The sequence below is a fragment of the Ambystoma mexicanum genome, chromosome 12, assembly GCF_040938575.1.
Source record: "Ambystoma mexicanum isolate Mex_15411 chromosome 12, UKY_AmexF1_1, whole genome shotgun sequence".
NCBI classification, from domain to species: domain Eukaryota; kingdom Metazoa; phylum Chordata; class Amphibia; order Caudata; family Ambystomatidae; genus Ambystoma; species Ambystoma mexicanum.
The window spans coordinates 518866640-518890139 of NC_090936.1; the positions used below are offsets into that span (position 1 = coordinate 518866640).

At 46.1% G+C, this 23500-nt stretch overlaps 1 protein-coding gene across 3 annotated transcripts in view; it reads left to right on the top strand.

Annotated features, from left to right (window-relative positions):
- The first annotated feature begins 4660 nt into the window (after positions 1-4660).
- Positions 4661-23500, top strand: part of DENND2A (DENN domain containing 2A) — a 420914-nt gene continuing 402074 nt past the window's right edge. The window contains exons 1-4 of one of the 3 annotated variants that reach the window (XM_069628810.1): positions 4661-4713; positions 4800-4830; positions 4930-4965; positions 5142-5171. The gene's annotated coding sequence lies outside the window, so the exon portion shown is untranslated. The remainder of the gene's footprint in view (positions 4714-4799; positions 4831-4929; positions 4966-5141; positions 5172-23500) is intronic. The other 2 variants (XM_069628811.1, XM_069628812.1) reach the window with 2 other exon arrangements.

Genomic DNA, 23500 nt, shown 5'->3' on the forward strand with positions numbered 1-23500 from the left:
TCTCTGCTCTCATTCCTTGCCTTGCCTGCACTTGTACTTCCCTTCTTGTTCAATCTCGTCTACTCTATGTACTTTGATTATCCCTCTGCAGTTTCCTCACTGAGCCGAAAGGCTCTCCTCTGAGCCACAGGACATGATACTGGCATTGAAGGAACATTACACTGAATTTCCTGAGAATTAAAAAATGAGATCCTGCAAAATGTAGAAAACCGCAGATAATAAAATCCCTCCGTCTATTCTTTTAATTGTATGCCCTCCCTCTTCCCTGCACTTGCGCAATATGAGTGACACAAGGTATCCCCTCCCTCTTCCCTGCACCGAGTGACACAAGGCCTAGTAAGATCTATCTGTCTATACTTTTAATTTTATCCCCTGCCTCTTCCCTGCACTTGCATGATCTGAATGACACATGGCCTAGTAAGATCGTTGTTTGTCCTGCCCTTGTTTCCCCCTCCTTGTCTTGTTGCACCTAGAAACAATTGTGTACAGGCGCGTTACAAATGTCATATCATATCCATATTACCGAATCCATTAATGAAGCCCCTTGTCGCATAGCACCCCGTTGTTTCACAGCTGGGTGTATGCTACATATACATAAATACATCCTGCCTGGATCATCCTAACTCTGTGAATTCCCAACAGGCTTCGAGAGGCCTGTGGGGCAACAGGGCAGTGCCTGAGGGGCATGCCCAACATACTAGTGATCAAAGTGCCCAGTTATTTGGCCAGTTTGATGAGTTACCTCCCTGTGCTTCTAGTACTTTTGATCAATGTTACTGGAAAAGCGCACAATATGCAACAAGTGTTAACAAATCTCTTGGGTAATACAGAGCAGTCTTTAGCAAAACAAATGAATTGCCAAGTAACGACTCTGCGGCACTTTTACATTGCCAATTTGTTTGCCCCAGTCAGAATATGATGCCCAACTGTCCCCCTGTCTCTCTGTGTCTATCCTGCATGCTCCCATCTCACTCACACAAATAAAGGAAGGCCACTAGATGCAATGTGACCGCCAAGGACAGACAACAACATCAGATGAGATCAGGAACAGGACATAGACTCGAATAAGCCATTCCACTGCTTTCTTTACTAAAGAAAAAGAAATGCCTATCTTTTCCTATGCTATGAGGCATCCCTACCTAACAAAACTAGGTATGGTGCTTGTCAGTGATTCTCTTAATAGAATCTGTCCACCGTCCAAACTAACTCTAGCTGACCCTACCGCTAAGATAACAACTAAAGAAAGGGGAATGACTCCCTTCCCCTGGGTATTCGTTTCTTCACACCTTCTAGTCGATAGCTGATTTTCAGATAGTCTCTGGTGACTGTTTTAATCAGTTGATACAGTTTGCTGAATACTTTATTGAGCTTTTGTTTTGTTTCTCTTGGGTTAATCTTCTCTTTTGGTTTATTGCCCTCCTCTGGGTTTCCTCTACAGAAATTCTTCTTCTCTCTTCCCAGGATAAAGTTATCCAATATTTACAACTCTCTTCTTTGGTATTCTTTTCTCTTTTGTACTGTTCAGAATCTTTGATCCCTTTCTCATATCTGTCTTTGGACATATATTCTGACCCAGCCTTATCCTTGGGCTTTTCTCTTATTACTCTCATTATTTGTCTTGCCTGCACTTGTACTTTTGTTCGATCTGTTCTACTCTATGTACTTTGCCAATCCCTCTGCAGTTTCCTCACTGAGCCGAGATGCCCTCCTCTGAGATACACTTCTTGGATTATACTTTCTTTGCCTTGACTGTTCCGAGTATGAACACTCCAATAACAATTCTCATTTACTTCTCTAGGTTTCAATGTCATGATCTCTTTATCTTGACTGGGACAATTATGAGTGGTCCCATAATGATCCCCCACCCCAGGGTCTCCTTATTTCCCTACTACATGTTGCTCTTGGGATAACGTCACCAGGCCTCTACTCACTCGAGGTCAGTTCTCTATTCTGCCCGCATGGCTCTGCCCTTCCTTCAAAGCTTCTTCCTTTGTGCCGTTGTCTGGGATGGTTGTACGGTATTTACCATATAGTTAGGTTCTGCGTCTTCAGTCGCAGAGTGGTTTCAGCATTGTTCCTGGGACCCCGGTCCACCATGAGCTTGTTGAGGTCATGCCACCACTTTCCGACTCACTCTGTATTCCAGGACTCCATGCGTCCAACTTCGCTTCTCCCCTTCCCTCAATTACAAGATGCAGTGCATCTAATCAATTCTGCTTCTTGTTCCTCCTCTGTTAAGGGACGCTGCACGTCCAGCTTCGCCTCTGCACCAGCCTGTGCGCTGTAGCATTACTCTTGTTTTTAAAAATGTTGTTATTTATTTTATTGTGCATTTGTAAGACGATTATACATCAAGTAAATTGTGTTTCAAAGCACCCACAGGGCAACAGGGAGTGAACATCGGAATGAAAACAAATATAACAATGAAAGATAGAGGCGGACCTACTAGGCCTTGTGAGCATTCAGAACATACAAGTGCAGAGACAGAGAGAGGAGATGAGGCAGTGGGGGATAAGTGCTAGGTGTATCACAAGGGAAGTGCTGGGGAGTGAGCAGCTTTAAGTGCCTAGGTGGAGTGATCAGCCGTCAATAAATAAGTAAGTGCAGGCCTGTGGTGACATAGGCCATTGGGTGCCAAGGCAAAGTGCTGGCAGGGGTGGAGGCTGTTGGCAATTGGGTGTGGAGATGCCAGGACCCGGGAGGACACATAAGGGCCCTGGTAACCAATCTCAGCAATTGTGGGATTTAGCAGAGGAAGGAGGAGGTGAAAAGGAAAGTCTTGAGGAGCTTCCGGAATTTGAGGAGATCCGGCTGAAGACGAAGAGGAAAGGGGAGGCTGTTCCATAGGAGGGAGCCTGATGAGGAAAGAAATCGGCCACCAGCTCGCTATTTAGCGAAGTGCTTAATACACAGAGTGTTGGTGCCAGAGGAGCATAAAGATCTGGAGGGAGAGTATTTAGTGAGAGCAAGTTGTAGATAGCGTGGTCCCCGGCCCCAGACAGCCTTGTGGATGATGCAGAGGGATTTGAATTTGATCCTTGTAGCATCTGGGAGCCAGTGGAGAGTTTTTAGGGCTGGAGAGATACAGCCCTGGGCTTGAGGCCAAGGATAAATCTTGCAGCCCTATTCTGGATTAGCTAGAGGGATTGTAGAGAAGAAGAGGGTAGATTAAGGAAAAGGCTATTGCAGTAGTCTAGCCTATAGAGAACCACGGCTCTAGAGACATTGAGCTTCTGGGGTAAAGTACGAAAAGGAAGAATTCCTTTGAGGGGGTGGAGTTGAAAGTGGGACTTCTTGGTAGGGTCCTGAATGTGAGGGATGAAGGAGAGCGAGGAGTCAAAAAGGACTCCAAGGTTTCTGGCTTCAGATGAAGGAGAAGGGGAGAGCCTATACAAAATGGCCATAGTGAGGGACAGAAAAAGGGAGCAGGAATCTCATATATGATGTAGCCGTGGGACTTCCCTGGTATAAGTCTGAGTCTCTCTCTTTCTCCAGCGGATTCTCTTCTCCTCTGCATCTCATCCTCCTCGTCCAAGTAAAATGGGATTTTTCCTTTAAAGAAACATTTACAGTTTCCTGTTAACAAAAACATATACTTGTTTCTTCATACAAGTTTTCTCAGAGTATGTCCAAAGTGGTATTGTTGGGAGGTTTACTAGGGAGTTTCTCACAGGAATCAGGAATGGGAGTCCTTGTCCCCAAAGGGGAGTCTCTCCCGGTGAGGCCCCAGTTGCCTCAAATTCTAGGGAGGGTGTGGCGGGATGGGCCCACCTCCCTAGCCTTACAGACGCGGGGTGGTGGGGGGTGGGTGAGGTCTAGAACGGATGAATTCCCACGCTTCGTCACAGGGCATTGAGGGCTTTATATGAGCATTCATTTAAGCTATCTCACATTTTATAACTCCAGGTGGCAGGCCCAACTTCTACAAACGTGCACTCCCTTGCAAACCTTCCACTCATAGAGGGCCTATTAGCTCAGACCTTCAGAGTCCTGCAGCTCACAGAAATCCCAGACACTTTTGAAGAGAAAATAGCCAGGGAATCGGCCCTTAATAGCAAGGAGTCCCTCAGGTGCCCAGGCAAAGTTTTGAATCAATAGTTTCGAATAACAAAAGTTCAGAAACAAAAGTACCGAAAAAAAAAGTTTAAAATTTATTTTTTTAATATTAAAGGGTTTATTTTAATTTAGTATAGTTAAATAAGTGTTTAAAAACAAAAACAGGGGTTTGGGGGGACACAGTGTTAATGATTACAAAATAAAAGAGAGACGCCAACGTTTGCCTATAAAAGAAGTGCGAACTTCAGAGACAAATTGGTGAAAACCAAACATGGAACAAAGACACCTGAAAACATATGGAGTATCAACATAGGAGTCAATACAAGACACTACTTTTTTGCTCGTACGCATGCGTGAGTACAAGACACGTAGAACACGAGTGGCGCGCATGCGGAGAGAGTATTATCGCGCAGAGTAATTTTACTTTTATTTTGTAATCATTAACATGGTGTAAATACCAGTATTAAGTATGAAACAGACATCAATGAGACAGGAGTAAAGATATTGGCTAACACACATAGCATGGAACACAATTAGGAAAGCAGCGCGGGAGCCCAACACGCATGCGCGAAGTAAAAAGTGTCACATAAACACACGCAACACAGGCGGCAGCTCCTTTGGGCAGCTCGCACGTATCAGTAGAAGAGAAGACGTGAGGTAAGCGGTCACAGGAGAATCAATTAAGATCAGTACGGGAATTAGTGTAGAAACAGTGACTAATAGTCTGCGCTTTGACTTTACAGATGGAATGGGCTGCACAAGGGTGTTTAACCGGTAAGGAGAGATCAGACTCCTTTATCTATGTGATCAACATGTCACTTTGAGCTATTTACAGATTGTATTATAACAAAACTATATGATTAATTTACACAGGAGATTGAAATACTCTGGGTTATTGAAGTCCAACAGGTAGAGAATTTTAGTTACTATTATAAGGCGCTATAACACACAGCAGATAATATGGCAATGCAATAGAATTAATTTTCTTCTTTTTGTCTTTTTTCTTATTAACAATTGTGTAAACTCATGTTCGGATAACAACTACACTTTGGTATGTGTTATGACAAAATTAATTCATTACTTAGTATTGTGATTTATGAACATGGTGGTCAATGGTGATTCAATGATATAATTTTGTAATTATGCGGAATTGTGAAACCAGTTATGATAAATGAATGACAGTGCCTATAGCCCTGAGGATGGACGGAAGTCCGAAATGCATTGGCAAATAATAATGGGGCACTGAGGAGTCAGGAAAATAAAGAATATTATATATATGGAAAACCTCACATAGAGCTTTGAATTTGTGATTGAATAACAGAAGTATTGGAGTAAAAGCATTTAATCGATTAAAATGTAAGATAACTCTGGAACGGGAATTCTAATAGTGGGGGTCACCTGCCGGCTCATTAGGCAACACCCCCTTGACGAGCACCAGCTCAATGGGCTACAGGCACCCGTGCAAGGCAGCCTTTTGGAGAGATTAGCAACCTCTCCTCCCTGGGGGAGTGGGTGCTGATCTCTGCATTTATTTGATGAAGGCTTGCCTGGCAGGGGACAACGCCTCGCCTTTTCAGCCTTAATGGTGGTGCAGCCCCTCACCAGGCATCATGCCTGTGGGGGGGCAGCGTCACCATTAAGGCTGAAAAGGTGAGGCCGCTGGAAGCCGAGGACTTTTTTCCTAAAGCCTGAAATTCCAGCGAATGAGAGGGAGCTTCAGGCTTTAGAAAAATAGGCCTCTGCTTCCAGCGGTCTCACCTTTCTTCCATAATGGTGGCGCCGGCCCACAGCATCTCTTGTTTGAAGGGATGCCTTGCAGCTGTGGGGGCACCATTATGGATTAAAGGCATCTTTTTCGGAAGCCTAAAAAGCCTTGTCCTGTAGTGGCTGGGGCTGCCAGGGGAGATTAGTTAGCGTCGGCAGGGCCCCGCCTCAGAACGAGATTTCTGAGCCTGTCAGGGCTCGGCCCTGGCTAGCCCCAGCCCACTTAAGGGCCTTAATAGTCAGTTCTTGTAATTGTATCCATATTATTGTGCCCTATCACTATATCGCCTTGTTGTACAGCGTTTCGTTTCTTGCTTCACAGCTTGGTTTGTGCTTTTTAAAAACCCGTCCATTCACATATTGCGCACATACACATCTACCACAGTACACAAACTCAGTAATGCACGAAGCTTCCCATCATGCACGGCTTGTACCGACTAATGCATGCCTCACATTTAAATATGTACACTAGTAGGAAATTCAAAGGAAGATGTGATGTGCCATGTTGAATTTAACATAAAAGAAAATCCTAACTTTTCAGGAGGTTCACTGGAGAGGGAAAACTTCCCTGCTGGTGTCTGTGGAACTCTTACAACGTAACACACCATGCATTAATGGGGCAATAGTAAATCTCCACACCTTCTTTGTACACTATCAATCACAGAACATTAAAAAAGTTGCATCCCATTTAGAAGCCCGGTAAAGAGCTTACGTGCTTTCGAGCCGGGAGAAAGAGTCCATATTTCAAGGATGGAGTTTTTCTGAACATTCACTTTACAAAGAAAACGTGGCACACTTCCTACTTAAACACAACATTTAAACTTCAATAAAGCCACAGTAACATTGGGTAACAGGCCCCGTGACGCAGCGCATGCGCCGCTGCGTGTGTCTGCAGTTGCGCCACCATTTCAGTCTGGATTACAAAAGGCAGAGATTTTTGACAGAAAAGGAAGTGGCACATGCCACACGAGCGGGCCCGCGCACGTTGTGAATCTTCTTTGAAGCAGGGCAGCATCAGTCTTGGAGGACACTCGTTCAAACAGGCATATGCTTATTTTAATTGCAAATTAATCCGTTTCATCGAAAGCATTTCTTCTTCTGAAACGCACGCCAATCAACTATTGGCAGTTAATGATCCAGCGAGCGTGGACGCTCTGTCGCCACAGCTTTGGGCAAGGCTGTCTGACCGCCATGGACAAACACTTCCTTTCCCTGCACGACCACACGAGGGCCGAGGACCGTCGTCACACTTATTGAGAGAGGTTTCCAATGCAGCACGGCCGAGCAATTGTGAAAGAAATCCTCTGCCGAGAACCTGGAGCGAGATGTCAACATTGCCACATCCTACCAAGCACAACCTGGGGGGCAAGGCTTCCTTGATGCCCCGCCCCATTCACGTGACCTACAAGAGGGGGTGGGCGGGGCTTAAATGATTTCCTAGCTAATTCATGGGGAAAATATACTTCCTTAGGATTTACGGGAATAATTAACTGATACCAACGAGTGAACATGTAGTGCCATTCACTCAGAAATAGATGCACTTCACCCACTTTCCAAGGCATTGGCAGCAGTTTGTCAAAATGCAGGGCCTAAAGTGAGGTGGTATGGGTTCACTTTTGGATGGAGGGGGACTGGCTGGTAGGGAAAGCAAAGCAGGAGAGGTCCTAGCAGGCCAGTAAAATGCTGTAAATCCTGAGGCATTAGCTCTCAGGAGGTGTCGGCCTGCCAGTAAATCTCTTTATAATGTAAGTCCTCCATATAGAGAGTACGGGAAATAATGATAATGATATGAGGTTGAACCCAGGCATGTCTTTTCTAAGGCCCTTATTCACACATTCCCATCTCTCCCACTGCCTCTGAGATACTGCTAGACAGCCTCAGACACATGCATGTAGCGCTCCTAATGATCCACCACATCTGTGACAATTATTTCCATTTAAGGACTGAAGCACATGGCTTCCAACAGGGTGCAAAGAGGTCCATGTTGGGGAACAAAGGGCGCCTGCTTCTAACTTCTTGTTGATGTGCATTAATCAGAATGCAATTTTTGACCAGGAAAAAGTTTGTAAAAAACAAGAAAAAATACAAAAAGTCACTAATTCTCTTTTCCAACGTGGCTGGGACTGGCCTTCATAAAAAGCGGGGCTACAAATGACTTCATACGATGCTGGGGACCTTTGCCAAATCCTCCTCAAGAAAGGTTGGCGGTGCTTTGAGCACCCTCGCCATTCTTTGTGGTACTTCTCTGTAATGTATTCTCACCCTAAATGTGATGCTCATTTAGAACACTATCTTGTGATCTGATCTTTTGTCTTTGAATAGTTCTTTGTCTGTGACTGTAGTCAACCTGTACCCTTCCGCTATGGCTATCACTGCTCTCCATGGTCTCCCAGTGTCATCTGTCCCATGCACTGATATCCAGTCATCTCCCACGATTACTGCCTCTAATTCTAGTGGCACTATCGTCCCTTCTCTCTCATCTAATGTCATCTCTAGCCTGAATAAGTACTCGTTTGGAAGGCGCCACATTTTCCCCTGAATCCCTGGAAGCTATGCTATTATAATTTCAGTCACATATTGGAACAGCTCCTTGTCCACTGGCACCCCCCCCTCTGTACCCGTCGCCCACAATAAGCTTGAATGATTTCCCTCACATTTAGAAGGTGTATCCCTGGTGTGGAGCACACCAACTCCTTGCCAGTGAATGAAATGATCATGTTAAGTCTGCTCATGATGTCTCATGATGTCTCTCCCAAGTATATTTACAGGTGTCTGTAGAGAATAGAGTAGGGACAAAGATAGATTGCGCTCCCCTATATAAAGTGCAATATCATCTGTAAAAGGAACCACTTCCATCACCCCAGAAAATCCTTGAGCATTCATGGCATTGCCTGACATACTATATTTCCCCTCCCGGATGCAGGATTTGGTCGCCCCTGTCTCTATAAGTCTTGTCACCTATCATCACCCTTGTACGTGGTTCCTCTGTAGGGTTGGGTGTAATTGATAGGATGAAATACATCAAGTAAGTCTGTGGGCTGTCCTATTGAGAGTATAATGGCACCCCGTTCCCCAGGAATTGGTTGCCCCCACTACAGTGACCCCGCCAGTGTCCTAATGGGAGTCGTTGTCATGGGGTCTGTGTGTGCCATTGTTTCATCATTTGGTTGTGTGCTGTTTTCTCTGTCTGTGGAATTTGCTGTGCTGTGTATGCGTGTTGTGTGTTATCCTGCATCTGTGGTGCCTGCAAATAGTACTGCATAGGCGCCTGCATTTGTGATGGCTTTGTCATGGGCTGGTGTGTCTGTGGGTATGCGTTCAGTGTCTGTCCTTGTTGTGGTGCCCGGTCCTCCATGTAATACGCATTCTGTTCCCCCTGGTATGCTGGCTGGTACTGCATTTCCCCATTCTGTTGCACCCCTCCCCTGCTTCTGCACACCCTTGATATATGCCCTATCTGTCTACACACCCAGCATTGGGGTGGCTCCCTCACCTGTCTCTGGAACCCCCCTAAAAATCCCCCTGGGCCCAGTTGCATTTGTTGTTTCTTATCCTTGAAAACCCCCCTGAGAATTCCCTGTGGTTCTGCTGCATCTGATGTCTGTACCCGCATCCTGTAGCTGGCCCCCCTCTTCCTCGAACCCCATGCTGCACATCCTCCACCCCATGAATCTAACTCCTGCGGGTGGTGGTACGTACTGCGTCTGTGGTGTTCCTTGTGCTCACATGCTCATCATTACTGCCCTTTCCATGGCATATTTATTTAGCTTTTTCTGTACTAACTTCGCCTCCTCCTGCTTTCTTTCCTCATGCATTTTCCTCGCATTATCTTGCATTAACCTATAGTAGTGTACTATTGTGAGCTGTATTTCTGACCAAGGCTTTGCCTCCATCCCCACCAATTTCTTCTGTTGCTTTTGCACCTGCTCTGGCAACCCTTGGCATAATATGTGGTAGAATAATGGTACTGTTTTGTCCCATGGTTCTCGCTTTTCAAGGCACCAAAGCTCTTGAATCGTCTGAATGTAGTATAAGGGGTCTTCGTCCTCCCTCATTTTGTGTGCCATAATCACATTAATGATTGACATGTCAGGGTACTTTGTCCGTAGTGCTTGCCATACGGCCGCTCAGAAGTTAGCAAATGGCAGGCCATTGTGAACTTTGTCCTGGGTGGTTATTCCTGGGTACCCCGACCTTCCCCATACGTCATCAGCAGCTTCCTGGAGGATTGCCATGAGTAGCCCCTTTACGTGCCCCACTGCTAATTTCTGTCCCGCTGTCATCTTTTTCATTTCATATATCCATTTCCGTGCACCTGCGGTTAACAAAGGTAGCCTACACCTCAGGTTTTCCTTGTCTATGGGCCTCATTACAAGTTTGGAGGCAGCCATGACATGCCCTTAATAAGGGCATGGCTGCCTCCAAACTTGGGTCCGGGTCCGTGGTCCCTGAATGGGGAAATACCAGGTTATTCCGACTTTGGAGGGCCCAGTATTTCCCCATTCAGGGAACCTGGTCCATTCCCATTTGAGCTGCCGTAGGGGCCGTTGTTAGCATGTTGGTCCCCTCGCGGGACCTGCAAAGGACGTCTGGTCTGACCAGGCGTACAGAGCGGGTCCCGCGACGGGACCTTGTAATGAGGAGGTACAGGGTTAACAGCACCGGCTCCTTTACCGGCACCTTTAACCCCTTACCGCCTCACTCCTAATGAGGCCCTATGTGTTTTTCATGGTATGTGTTGAGGGTGTCCCCGTCCCTTTTCCAGTAAGGGCAACTGTGCGAACCCGATATCCCCATTAGCTCCTCGTGTCAGCCTGATCTGCCTATCAGGTCTCTCGGCGTCTTTAATGTCAGTACATGCCTTTTCTGGCTCCACCTTCCTTTGGATTGGATCTCTAAGCCTCGGCACATATGGGGTCAAGTCATCCATACTGCATGATGCATCTCTGGACTGTTTTGATTGATCATCCTTGCCACACCTAAATACCCCTGTGTCTTTTCCTACTTCCCATGTCACACTTCTATCTGCGCTTTTCCCCGTCGACTGATGCTTCGGTCTCCCTCTTCCCTCGTCCTCACTTCCCTCTGTGTCCCTGTCTGAGTCAGTGCCCATATCACTACTGAAATTCTCCGCAAAGCTCAGTCGCTTAGAGGTCGTGTCTTCACTGAGCTTCCCTTCAAAATCAATCAGATCCCTGCTACCCTTTCGCCCAAAGGACCCTGCGTCTGTCCTGTCCGATGAAGTGGTAGTCCTGTCATGTGTGAAACTGCTGTCTGGCTCTGTTCATCTACCTTCTCCCACTTTTGTCATCTACTGTGCCCATTCCACACTTTATTCGTATGTCTCTTATTGTGCGCTCCTCCTCCTCCTTGCCATTGCGCTCTCTTACGAGTCGCTCTATTTCCCACTTTCTCCGTTCCCTTCTCACTAAAACTTGCTTTACCTTCTAGTCTTCTTCCCTTCACCTCTCTATCTCTTCAAGCTCCCTCTTTCTTCTCATCTCTCACTGCTCCCGTTCTTTTTCCTCTTCCCTTTGCTTGTCCCTACATGCTCTCTCACATCCCTCCTCTTCCTTCTCCTTTCTTTCTAATTCTTCCATTATCTCCACCCAGACTTGCGCTTTGCTGATCCCCTTATGACCCTCCATTTCTTCACTCGCCCTTGCTGATTCTCCCGTTGCCTTCCCATCCAATTTCAAAAGTCTCTGCCCTCCTAACCATTTGTTCAATGCTATGCCCTCTAACCCCTCCTTAGCGTTCATCTGGGCATCGTCGCATGCTTCCTTCCCACTGTCTGCCTGTCTGACCCTCCTCCTTGGTGTATGGTGGAGGTTGAAATATTGGATTTGTGTACTGCCTTTAGCTCCTGTATAGGGTATAAACCCTGTGCCTATGCTAGAGCTCCTGCTTTCTTGTTCTCAGGAGCAGGTGGGGGAGCGGGGACTGAGGGCACTTCCCCCGGTGTCTCCTGCTGGCTCAGCATCTATTGCTGCCTTGCTACTTCCCCCTCCTCCTCCTGGAACATTCTCCAGAGCTCAAATATCACCACACGATTGTCCAACTTCTTCCCATTAGAGTTGTCTTGTCTGTGTGTCTGTAATGGTTGCAACACATTTTTGAAAAATCTTCTGCATTATGGCCATTGCTTAGTCAATTTACCATCCATGCTTTCCGTCCAATCTACGCTATATTTACAAATCTTGTCCTTATACTGCGGAAGAGCCTTACATAAGTGCTGTAGGGGCGAATCCCCCCGCACTTCCCTTGATACATTGCTTTTACATTCACCTCAAGTCGAGGCTTTTGACACCGTTATTACACAAGCACAATGAATATTTTCAGCTCAGATTTATCAATATCAAAAATACCAGTTCTCAACAATTCTTCTCGAGCATCTCTGGCCCCAAAACACCCTGTCGGGCCTGCTCCGCGCATTGCCCTTCTGCCACTCTCTCTCACCCACCAATCTCGTGCATGCATCTTCCACGCACCACCACCGAACAGCCTCCTCTGTCAATTTTAAATTTCTCAACACCAACTTCTATAACTTCTCGTGCTCTCCGAGTCCTATGCACAGACCTGATGGGTGACGTCACCACTTCACTAAACAAGGGAGGGCTAGAGATCACGCTCAAAATGCTAATGTCCCATTACACACACATTTACACAACCCCAACATGAACCCACAGCTGTCCTCTTGCCTCCTAACAGGGGATACCAATATTTTTTGTGTTCAATCTGTACCTACACCGTTGCCTTGCAGATAAAACAACTCCTGAAGACTTAACTAGACAAACACCTTCCACAATCTAGGCCAGCTCCCTTTGCTAAGTCTTTACACCGGCATACCATCATCCATGACCCAAGCTAAAATGCCCAATTCACAGGAAATCCACTATTCACATAACTTCTGTCATCCGTGCCCTTAAATCAATAGTATAGGTTATTCACCAGAACCTTTTCCTTCAAGACTGAATGTGCTCTAACCACAGAAATTACATCTACCTTGCTCCTTTTCCTACTATGCTTCACAATACTCGACACTACTAGACAATACTCAACAATACTCATCACCATCCCAAACCCACCATTACTTTCCCACTCCCCCTAGTTGCCATATGGCTGAGTCAGTACTTACACTCCGTGATCCAATGACGCTGTTCAGCTACCGGCTCCCCCAAAGCTGCCACTTCACCCTTCTGGTCTGCTGGACTCCTCATGAACTGCGGGCAGGATTTTTCCGGGCTGGCTCCTGACAGCCTTTGTACGGGGGTGCACATCGTGTTGGACTTGGTGTCCGCGAGGTGCCCTGCAGCCTTCCATGCGCTGCAGCGGAAGAGACGGCGTATGCCGAACGGGCGTAGTAAACCATCCCTCTGCTACCAACTTGTTGGTGAGGTCTGGTATACCAGAGGTCTGGGGGTTACTACGAGCGTACTCGTTCAGCTCCCAGGGCCCAACAACCCTTCCCCCAGAACAATGGAGGACTCAGCCAAGGGCAAGTTAGACTGTCATTTATTACAAAAACCAACAGGGATCATACAGGACATTAAAAAATCTCCAGAGTCACCGCTCCCAAACCCGTGTCAAGCATTTTTGTTGCAGAGTGTCGTCACAACATGAGCCCTTCCCTGAAAAACCTATCCCACTTTCTGGTTGGTTGATCGGAGTGGTATACGGTATAAATTGCCCCTATTAATCTTAGTTAATTGGCCCTCTCATGTCAGGTGGCTGACCTGCCCCTTCTCCAAGAAACTATCTATTACTTTGTTGCAGGGTCGCAGGATTACCATTGGCCCTTGCCCTCTGCCATCCACCCCTTCCACCCCTGGATTTCTGTGACCTAATTCGCTGGAACTGGTCCCCCCCGGCCTGGGACCCAGCTCTGTTCTCAGCGCTCTGTGCACCTCTTCAAGGTGATGGGAATGACTATGCATTCTTAATGTATCTGTTAGCAGAACCACTTTTGCCTGTGAGAGTACTCTCCACGTTGCAACGTTGTTAACTTGTTCATGTTTCACTTCATGTCTGTGGTGCTAAGAACTGTTCATCTTCCCACTCCGGGTGAATAACCATTGTCTAGCTCGGCCGCACCCCGTGGTCGAGGACCATGAAATCGAATTCTTCTAGTCTGTAAATTACGAGGATTTATTCTGTTTTTCTGCAGATGGCCCCTTGTCGTTTTAGGTTTGGAATGTGATGCTTGTCTCTGACCTTAGCTGTGAGCTCTGGCCGTCCTGTTCTGTGCAGCCTTGTTCTGCATTCCCTTGTCTCTCATTCTGTTGCTTGTAGGCTTATGTGATCCTCGTTATACTTATACTATGATTTCTACATGCTATGTTTCCTATAGGTTAGTCGTATTTGGTCCTTCCAGGCTCCATATGTGATCCTGTAGTTCCATGGGGTTAGTTGTCATGAGCATCTGCAAGCTTGCTCTGCATCTCTTCGTTGACTTGCGTTCAGCGTTTCTGCACTTGGCTAATGAGAAAAATAATAGAAGCTTTTGACAGTATGTATATGTCTCTGTCCTCTAACTAAAGAACTGTGTAAGTATGTTCTTTGTGTATACGAGTATGTGGTTGTGAACTGAGGGCCCTGCTTCCCCTTTTTCATCAGGCCGCAGGCATCCATGAACACTTCATTGATCCAGACAGAAGTAGACAGAAAATCAGACACCTGGGAGCTTTTCATCAGTCTTTATTGGCTGTAATAACAAGACACACACTCTCAAAGAAATGTTTTCCTCTAACCTGCTTTATAGTCTATTTGGATGATGCAAATCTTTATGGAAATGACTACCTTGGTCAGAGTATGCTTCTGATAGGCCCACTTAGTTAGAGAAAAAACATTCCTTCACTATCATTGTATGGCTTATCTGGTGTACACCAAACCCACATTAGCATAGCTGGCATCCACCATTTTCTCTGATCCACAAAACTGTGAAGCTTATTTTAGATTTGGCTGGACACAACTATGACAGTGCTCAACTCTTGCCAAGAACATTTTGACACACCTATATATAATCTTTATCTGATTGCTGAGGTCTTGTCAAGTTAGTTAGTGCCTTGTACTGTTGGAAAAATAGATATACTCTATTATATGGTGCCAAAATAATACAGCTGGTCTCTCAGAATGGTCTGCATGACACACGGTGTGCCCGCTTCAATAAGATCATATCGATAAATGTATCTACAACTTCATTTACTTATCTGGCTGCATCATAATCTGGTCTGGCTTTTCCTGCCAAATTAAATTTTTAACCGAATACAAACCTAATTACCTCACTGCGAGATACTTCAATGTATCAGCCTCTGTTGCTTGTCTGAAATCTCTTGGCATGGGTCATAGTCCTCAACACCCGATTTAGGACTGGAAAACATTTAACACTTGAGTATCCATTTTGAAATATAGTTTTGTCTGACACTCTATTTTGCTTCAGGGAGCTATTAGTTATTTAATGAAGCATCTCTCACGTTTTATCCTTTATTCATATACATCCTTATGCACTTATGGAGTGTGTTTAACATTTAAAGCACCCTTTATTTCCTGGGCCATCCCAACTCAAATGTGTACAGTGCCATGTGTACTTTAACCTTTAATAAAGGCAATCTAATCCTGATGTCTGCAATGATGGATGGTAGAGTGATCTTATTTGATCTACCTATCATGTTATCTATATTCAGTTGAGGGGGAAGGTGTTGGCACACCCTATACAGATGTGTAACGTTGTGCATGGTTGCAAGTGTATTTCATGACTAATGTGGCTATGTTGTGGTGTCACTAATGATGTCAGCACAGTGGCTTCTGTGCATTAGTCAATGTCATCCATTGAGGCATTTGGATCCATGACCAATGCTGAAGCACCTGCATCCATGAAGACATTGGGCCTCATTATAAGTTTGCCAGTCTGGGAACTACAGTACTGTAGTTCCCTGACCAGCAAACTACGAATTCTGTGGGCGGGTGCCTTCCCGCCCACCAGGTCTGACCCGGCGGGTGGAACGGCACCTGACTGCAGACCATGTCTGATGCACCGGCACCGTTATAAATGGTGCCGGTACATCCAGGCTCCCTATTCCCATTGAACCCTATGGGGCTCGAATGGGAATGGGGAGCACATTTTTCTGGTGCCCGGGAATGGGCGAATACCGGGTCCGGCAAGGCCGAAAATGGCCCGGTAATGGCCCATTCCTGGGCGCTGGGAAAAAAATGATACCAGCGGCAGCTGTGCCTGTATTACAGGCATGGCTACCGCCGGTCTTATAATGAGGCCCATTCACTGGATACGGTTTGGATGGCTGTCTGAGAGAATATCTTTCTGCATACGTGTCAGTCACTGGTACTCCTGGTTCCTGCCCGAATAGTGAGTAACTTTGTGCGTTTTGGACTCTTCAGGCCTTCATGTTCATGGGGGTGAAGGGGGGCATTCCAGGGACACTCTCTTCAAAAGAAGATATTTCTTTGGCCTCAAACCAAGCCCGGGATACACCCTAATTCTTGAAAAAAGGCTTAAGGAAAGGTGGTCTCCAGGGAGGTTCACCTGCAAGCACAGTTTCTCATGAAAGGCCTTTTTTTCCCAGAATGCCCTCCTACTTATGTTTCAGAACAGCTATTGCCATTTGTGGGCTTGCTGAAGGAACTGGGGGCTTAGGTCACAGGAGGGAGCTTGGGGCAGCTTCCAAACGTAAGTGATGGCCATTTGAATCAGCAGAAGAAACCAGTTCCTGTGGGTCAAAGGTGCACCAATACAATAGTCCAATAAAGATTTCCCAGTTTTGAGGAGCATTTGGGGGACAAACAGAAATAGGGATGGGTAAGGCGTAAAGAAGTCCCTTCAGCCTTACCAAGGATAGTGCATCCAATCGCCATGCCATATGATTCTAGAATCTAGTGCAAAAGTTTGGAATGAGGGAGTTACTCAGGGAAGTTCGAAGTGCCAGGAGTTGTCACCCAAACATGAACCATACTCTACTCCTTTGATATAGGATGCAGAGAACAGTCACAGTTGTTTCTCTGCCCACAGGCTCATAGCATAACCTGGCATCTCTGGGGCTCTGGGCATAGTTATACTCCACCAGTTGATATAAGCTAACGTGGCAGTGTTGTCTGTTCAAATATGTGTTCCAGCCCCTGCAACCACTGCTGAACTCGAGTCCCCTGGCAATGGGGTTGAAAAGAGTCTTTATGGGCCTGGTCACTTATCACATGGGAGGAACACAACGCAGCACCAATGCTAACTTTACATTATTCCCAGTTTGCACATTATTTCCATGACATAAACCATGCCAATTTTGAATATGTTTGCTTATTCCATCATGGCCTGGCCTTAACTCTCTTCTTCCAGCAGGATTGACCTTTTGTAGGCAGTGCTGGAAAGCACTCTCCACGTTGGTCTATAGCCTTAAAGAGAGCGTGGCTGCAGCCAGCAGTGCATACCACAGAAAATATTGTCTCAGCCTAGGTAGTCTCTGATATTGGCTTGTATGTTGGCTGGGGCAGAGGCCAAGTCCTAAAAAAAAGTGGGCGGACTCCTTAACATACCAATTGAATGTGGCATGACCAGAAATTAGCATATCAAGGTGCCCTCTGAAAAAAGCGGGGGACTCCTGAAAAAAGTGGGGGGACTCTGTCTACCAGAATGTACTCTCGCGTTGAGCCCTGGCTCGGGGTTGGGAGGTTGGGGCTAAACTGCCAGGCCCTAACTCTCCCACCAAGCAAGCCTGACAGTGTATAGGTTTGGGTGAAAGCACTTCTTTCTGGAAACTTCTTTATGGCACATGTGCATTACGTGTGCTGTTGCCGTGGCAATAGCTCACTGTGCACTAGTCTTAGGGCCAGCACAAACCCGACCATTGCCCAGGCTGTACGATCTACACATATCCTTTCTCCACGCTAGCCGCGAGATTGCAAAATTTCACAAAAACGGCTCATTGCAGCTGAAATGAAAAAGTGCAAACCCTGCACAGTCACTGATTATGACTGACCTTATCCCTGGCAAAAAGACAACATTTGCACAGTGTTAGCACTGACCTAACACCAGCCCAAGTATGGTCATTGCCCAAGTCCTAACACTTCCGCATATTGCTTTAACAGCACCAGCTATTAAACCAGTGTGTATCTGGTTGCTGAGATGGCTCTGCAGCCAGCAATGTGTGCCTCTCATACCTTGGTCCCACGTGCAAACTCCTGCAAATCCCCGTATACTTCAAGTTTACACAGTCACAGTGTGCTTCCAGTTTAGGCATGACATGAATACATGATATGTGTAACCCCCAGTCCAAATTGGGCCTGGTTGGGAAAGGGGTTTAGAGGTAAAGGAAATGGTAAAGTAACAACATAAAAAAATAAAAGACACAGACACAAGGAGGTTTCTCAATAGTGTATTCATAAAGGTGTATGTATGTGTTTGACTGTAATGACTTTCCTTGACTGCGCCATTTGTACCCAAAATGGGGGTGCACATAGGACTCTGGGACAATGGAGAGTGGGCAGGTCTCCCCTGCCAGCAAGAATGGACTTACCGGAGAAGGATTACTAAAGGGAAGTCATTGGAAAAAAAGAGCTGGAAGAGCCGGTTAGAAGGAAAAAACAGAAGGAGACAAGTAAAGAGAGAGAGAGAGAGAAATAAGAAAGAAGGTGAGAGGAGAGAAGAAAGAATATTAACACTCCCTTGACCCCAAGGGCATCCAGGAGGGGCTGTATATGCAAACTGCAGCCTGGCATGGATCCGAAGCCCCAGGCCATGTGTGGGGTGCGGTTTGGGTGAAGTAACGCCCCACCCCGGGGCCGTGTGACCCTTAGACCATTGGTGTAAGTGAAGTAAGGGAAAGGCCAGGCCATGTGGTGTGGCAACCCGGTGAAGAAAGTGTCCCTGCCTGGGGCCCTGTGAGTGAACGTCCCCCGCACAGGGGAATGGCCTATGGGGATATGGTCCTCCCAGGGGACAGACCTAGCAGAACAAGGCATGCGAAAGTCCCGGGCTGCGTGGCGGCTTGCGTGAAAATGGGAGCGTGGGCTCTGAAGGGGAGTAAACCCACCCCAGGGGCAGACAGGGTGGGTGGTGAAGAGAAGGAAACCCGACGGCACTAGAACCACAGAGGAAAAAGAAGACTTAATCTTTCAGCACGCCGCCATTGAGGAAAACACAAGTTCACACATGACATGGGCTGTCCCCTGAAGGGCAGTACTTATATCCCATGTCAGCCACCCACAGCAGAGCAGGGGAAAATGCAAAATGCAAAAAGACCAGGACAGACAGGAGGAAACATGATAATAAGCTACTGTGTTTGGGGACATTTTAATTTTAATGTATCTGATTAGGGAAATGGGTGATCGAAGCCAGACTGCGGCTGCTCAGGGTATTGAAAGTAATAGAGGGTCAAAAGTATTGGACGAAAGGGGAAGTATTGATTCAACGGGAGGGATGTCCAGGGGAAGTGCGATTAGGAACTTGGTTAAAGTTCACATGGTGAATGTTTTGTTATGTAAGGGTATCTACTACTCTTATGGATATGACAACAAACACTGAATGGGACCATGAAATGGGGGCAAGTATTGTATGGAAGAAAGACTACCGGTGCAATAGTTGCATGTTTTTATATAAAAGCCTGAACAGGTCAAAAACGTCCCCTCCCGTGTACTGTGCTTTATTTAATATCCCAGGATTGTGGCCTATCTCCTGTACTAACACCATGAAATAGCAGCTTGCTCAGCGCCTCACCGGAACAGCTGGTCTGGGATGGTGAGGTGGTTCCAGTGTGGCCCATTAATGTTCCAGGAAAGTTTAAAGGGTGCTTACCTTGGCCAGGGCAAATAAAACCAGGGACTACATATGCCATGGTGACATGACATCATGAAATGGCATGGCCACATGGCATCACAACCTCAAATGATATGACATCATGACATGACATAAGATAACATGAACACCTGAGTAAGCTCTCCTGCGGACAAACACAGCACACTTAATTCAAGTAGGCAATATTATGTGCATTAATAAAGCACAGGTACACCCACGGATGGGTTCTTGCCATTCAAGGGAAATGTCAGGGGACCAAAAAGTAGTCAAAGATCATGGAAGAGTGATCACATAGAGCCAAGTCTTGAAGGTTTGTTGGAATGCAAGAGCGTTTCTTGTGGAGCAGAGAGAGTGGTAGAGAGAATTTCCGAGAACTGTTATGTTATGTTATGTTAGGTAACTTGGCATTTATATAGCGCCTTATGTATCATTGGTATGACCTCAAAGCGCTGGTAGGTTAAACGCCCTCGGGAACCGCAGTTCAGTCAGTAGAGAGAGAGAGTGTGGTATGGTGCGTGGGCGCACCGGATATGTGTGCAGCAGATGTGGTTGTTGCATGATAGCTGCTTCTTAGCGGTAGGTGTGGTGCTGAGGAAATCAGTTGGATGTGTTCAGTCTGGAGGGTGGACACCCAGACTGAGTTCTGGCTGCATTAGGCCTGAGGAGACGCCTAAGATAGCTGCTATGTGCTCAGCTAGCTGTGTTTTATTAGGATGATTAGGTGTTTGTGGGGTCAAGTTAGTATGAGAACTAGGCCGAATGTGTCATAGCATAGCTGTGTGCTAGTTGAATGATGGTATATAGGAGAGAGTAAGCGTAGTAGTGTGATATGGTGGTTATCAGTAAAGCGCCTGTGACCAAGCACGAGAGCAGGACAGGGGGCGTACATAGCGGCATACATATATAAAGCGACGGGATGGATAGGGTAAACATGTGATGATCTACCTAACCTGCAAGTCATCTCATAGCCAGGTACCTGCAAGTGACCGTTACCAGAAGATCGAAACAGCCAAATCTGACAATAATGCATAAAGCGATATGGAAAAAATTATGGTGTACGTCCATAAAAGCATCGGTAGACAGAACAGAGCTCCTTGAACGGGATATGCTGTTTAAGAGAAGCCAATGGATACATTTGAGAATTGGAGTGATATCTACATGCTGGTCAGCATGGGAGACTATTCTCCCTGCCATATTTTGAAGAATCTTCGGTTGCTTGATGCTGTACCCTGGCAAGCCCAAGTAGACAGCAATGAAGCCAAAATTGAACCTTGGCAGTGATGACCGAAAATAGAAGTATTGGGACGGAAAGGGCAAAACTTGTTTGCGAAGTAGGATGTGAAAAGAATAGGAGGATGCAACTGAGCTAATTTGAGGCAAAGAAAGACAGCTATCCAATTTAGGACCCATCTCTTTAAATACAGGTAGGAGGCTTGGCCTCATAATGTTTGATGCATTTTCTGCATGTATTTATTCAGTCTTATCAGAATTCAGTTCAAGACTGACAGCAATCATCCTGCCAGAAATAGGGTGCATACATGTACGTCAGCAATGCAATGGGGCCCAGTCAGATTAGTCACTGTCGCTAAAATAGGTTATAAAGATGCAGCCGTAAGACTGGGTTAAATTGGAAGATGCCCTAACATATACATGGATAGGGGATAGTGATGAGCCCTGGGTCGGACTGCACCGAAGGGGGGGGGGAAGAGAGAGAGAGAGAGAGAGAGAGAGAGAGAGAGAGAGAGAGAGAGAGAGAGAGAGAGAGAGAGAGAGATATATATATATATATATATATATATATATATATATATATATATATGATCTAACAATGAGTGCCCCAACACCACCATCAGTCATTTGGCACAGGACATCAACCACTGCCACCAAAACATACTCTGTGCTCTGACCTGATAGAACCCAGCATGAATGCAGAGGGCTCATCAAGGCATGAACCTCAACACAGGTTTGAAGTGCTGCTCAGGCATCGTAGCCGTGGCCTCAAGGAGTGAGATGGCCTTACATTAGAGACAATGGAATGACCTAGTGATGGCTTCTTCAGACGGAAAATAATTGCATGAATTTAGAAAGAACTAGGGGCTACTGCAAGAATCAATAAGGAATTCAGCAAGCAGAGCAGGGCAGGACCCACTTTTTCATGAAAAAGTTTATTTGTTATGTTTTTATAGGACCCACATCCAAAGAGGAGCCAGACTTAGTAGAGTTTAAAAGGCATCGCCATTTGTTTTGAAAGACAGCTGAGGTAATACAGCGACAGTATCAGAAGTAGGAAGGGTCATGGATACTTTGAACTTGGTTAAGGAAGAAACTAGCAAGCTATGTGCAGGTGTCGAGAGAAGCAGGGATGGAGACTGCTGCAGGAACAGTACGTCCTTTCAATAGATTGAATAATTAATTTGGTTTATTTGGCGCTTGTTCAATACACAGTGAGTAATAGGCATTTTAACAACACGAGCACCATTTGTATAGCTGTGAAGTTACAACTAGTACAGATTTGTGGATTCTGGTGAATATTTTAACCTACACTGTCCGTCTCTAGCTTTAGTAAGACATTTTGCTTCAGCCACAACAAGAATAAACCACTTGGGCCCCAAGGCTGTCTCTGATTCATGGCAGAGCAGGCTTGTTCAGGGTAGGAGGGACAGATGTTGGTGCAAAACACTACAATTAAGTGTCTTCCAGAGCCTGGGTCAAATAGTCTACCGAATACTGATGTTGTGAGTAGGGCGGCTCATCCATAATGGGCAAAGGGTGTCGACCTACCAAAATCCACACCCATCATGGAGGAGTCACACCAGCCCAGGAGAACTGCCTCAGCTGCTTGAACTGTCAAGAGGAAACGTGGTTTCACCGTGACAGTTCCTACCCCAGCCGCGCATGTGCAATGGAGCATGAAAGGCTGCACGTTTTGCTTCCCCAGCCCTGCTTGGCATATTGGCGATTCAGGTTGGGGTACTGCATGTTTGTATGTGGGAGGGGGTGCTTCAGCGCCTCCCCGCACATATACACAGAGTTTGCTGCATCATTGCCACTTCGGCAAGAAGCCCTCTGGTTCATGTTCATGCTGTGAAGGAGCTGGAGAGGAGGCTGCGGCGGAGCTCAATCTGGATCAGAGTGGTGTGCAGGTAAGATTTTTATGTTTTATGTAAAATGTGTGTGTGGGTGAGTGAGGGTGTGATGTATGGGTGTGCGTGTATGTGTTGTGTAAATGCACATGTGTGTTTTGTACTGGGCTGGGAAGCGGGGGTGGAGACATGGCAACAATGTAATTTTTACTGGGCATCTATCATAGATGCCCAGTAAAAAATGATCTTCCTTTCTTTTTTCAACCAGCAGTTGACTAAAGAATGATGATGTGCTATTACGTGGCTAGACTGGCATTTTGAGGCAGCCAGTCTAGCCATTTCTTATTATGGTATGACAAGTTTGCAGGATATCCATGATGAATCAAGCATGTTAAGTGTTTTCCTTAGTTTAGTTTAGAGTGTAAGGGGCAGAAATAGGTTTGGCCACAGGATGGTAAGAGTTTTAATTTATTGGACATCCTGACAGAATCCTTAGTATTTTTGTTGAGGCAGGGAAACCCCTCTTATAAATAGGGCAAGATAGGTTTTCTTTTCTTTATTGGTATTCCTCAATAAAAGCAGACGTCGAAGTGAGCGAGAACGTTCAGGGAGCGGTGTTCCACTACTTTTAGTACTGTTAACAGCTCTACTACTTTTTGCAACCATTTTCACCATTCCAGAACTATTCTTTGTGAAGTTAAAGCACACTTCTCCATTTTACCACCAGATATCAGTTACAGGTAAAGTGAAATCTGTTTCAACTCAATTGGCTGTCAACCAGCATGACTGCAACCCTTGA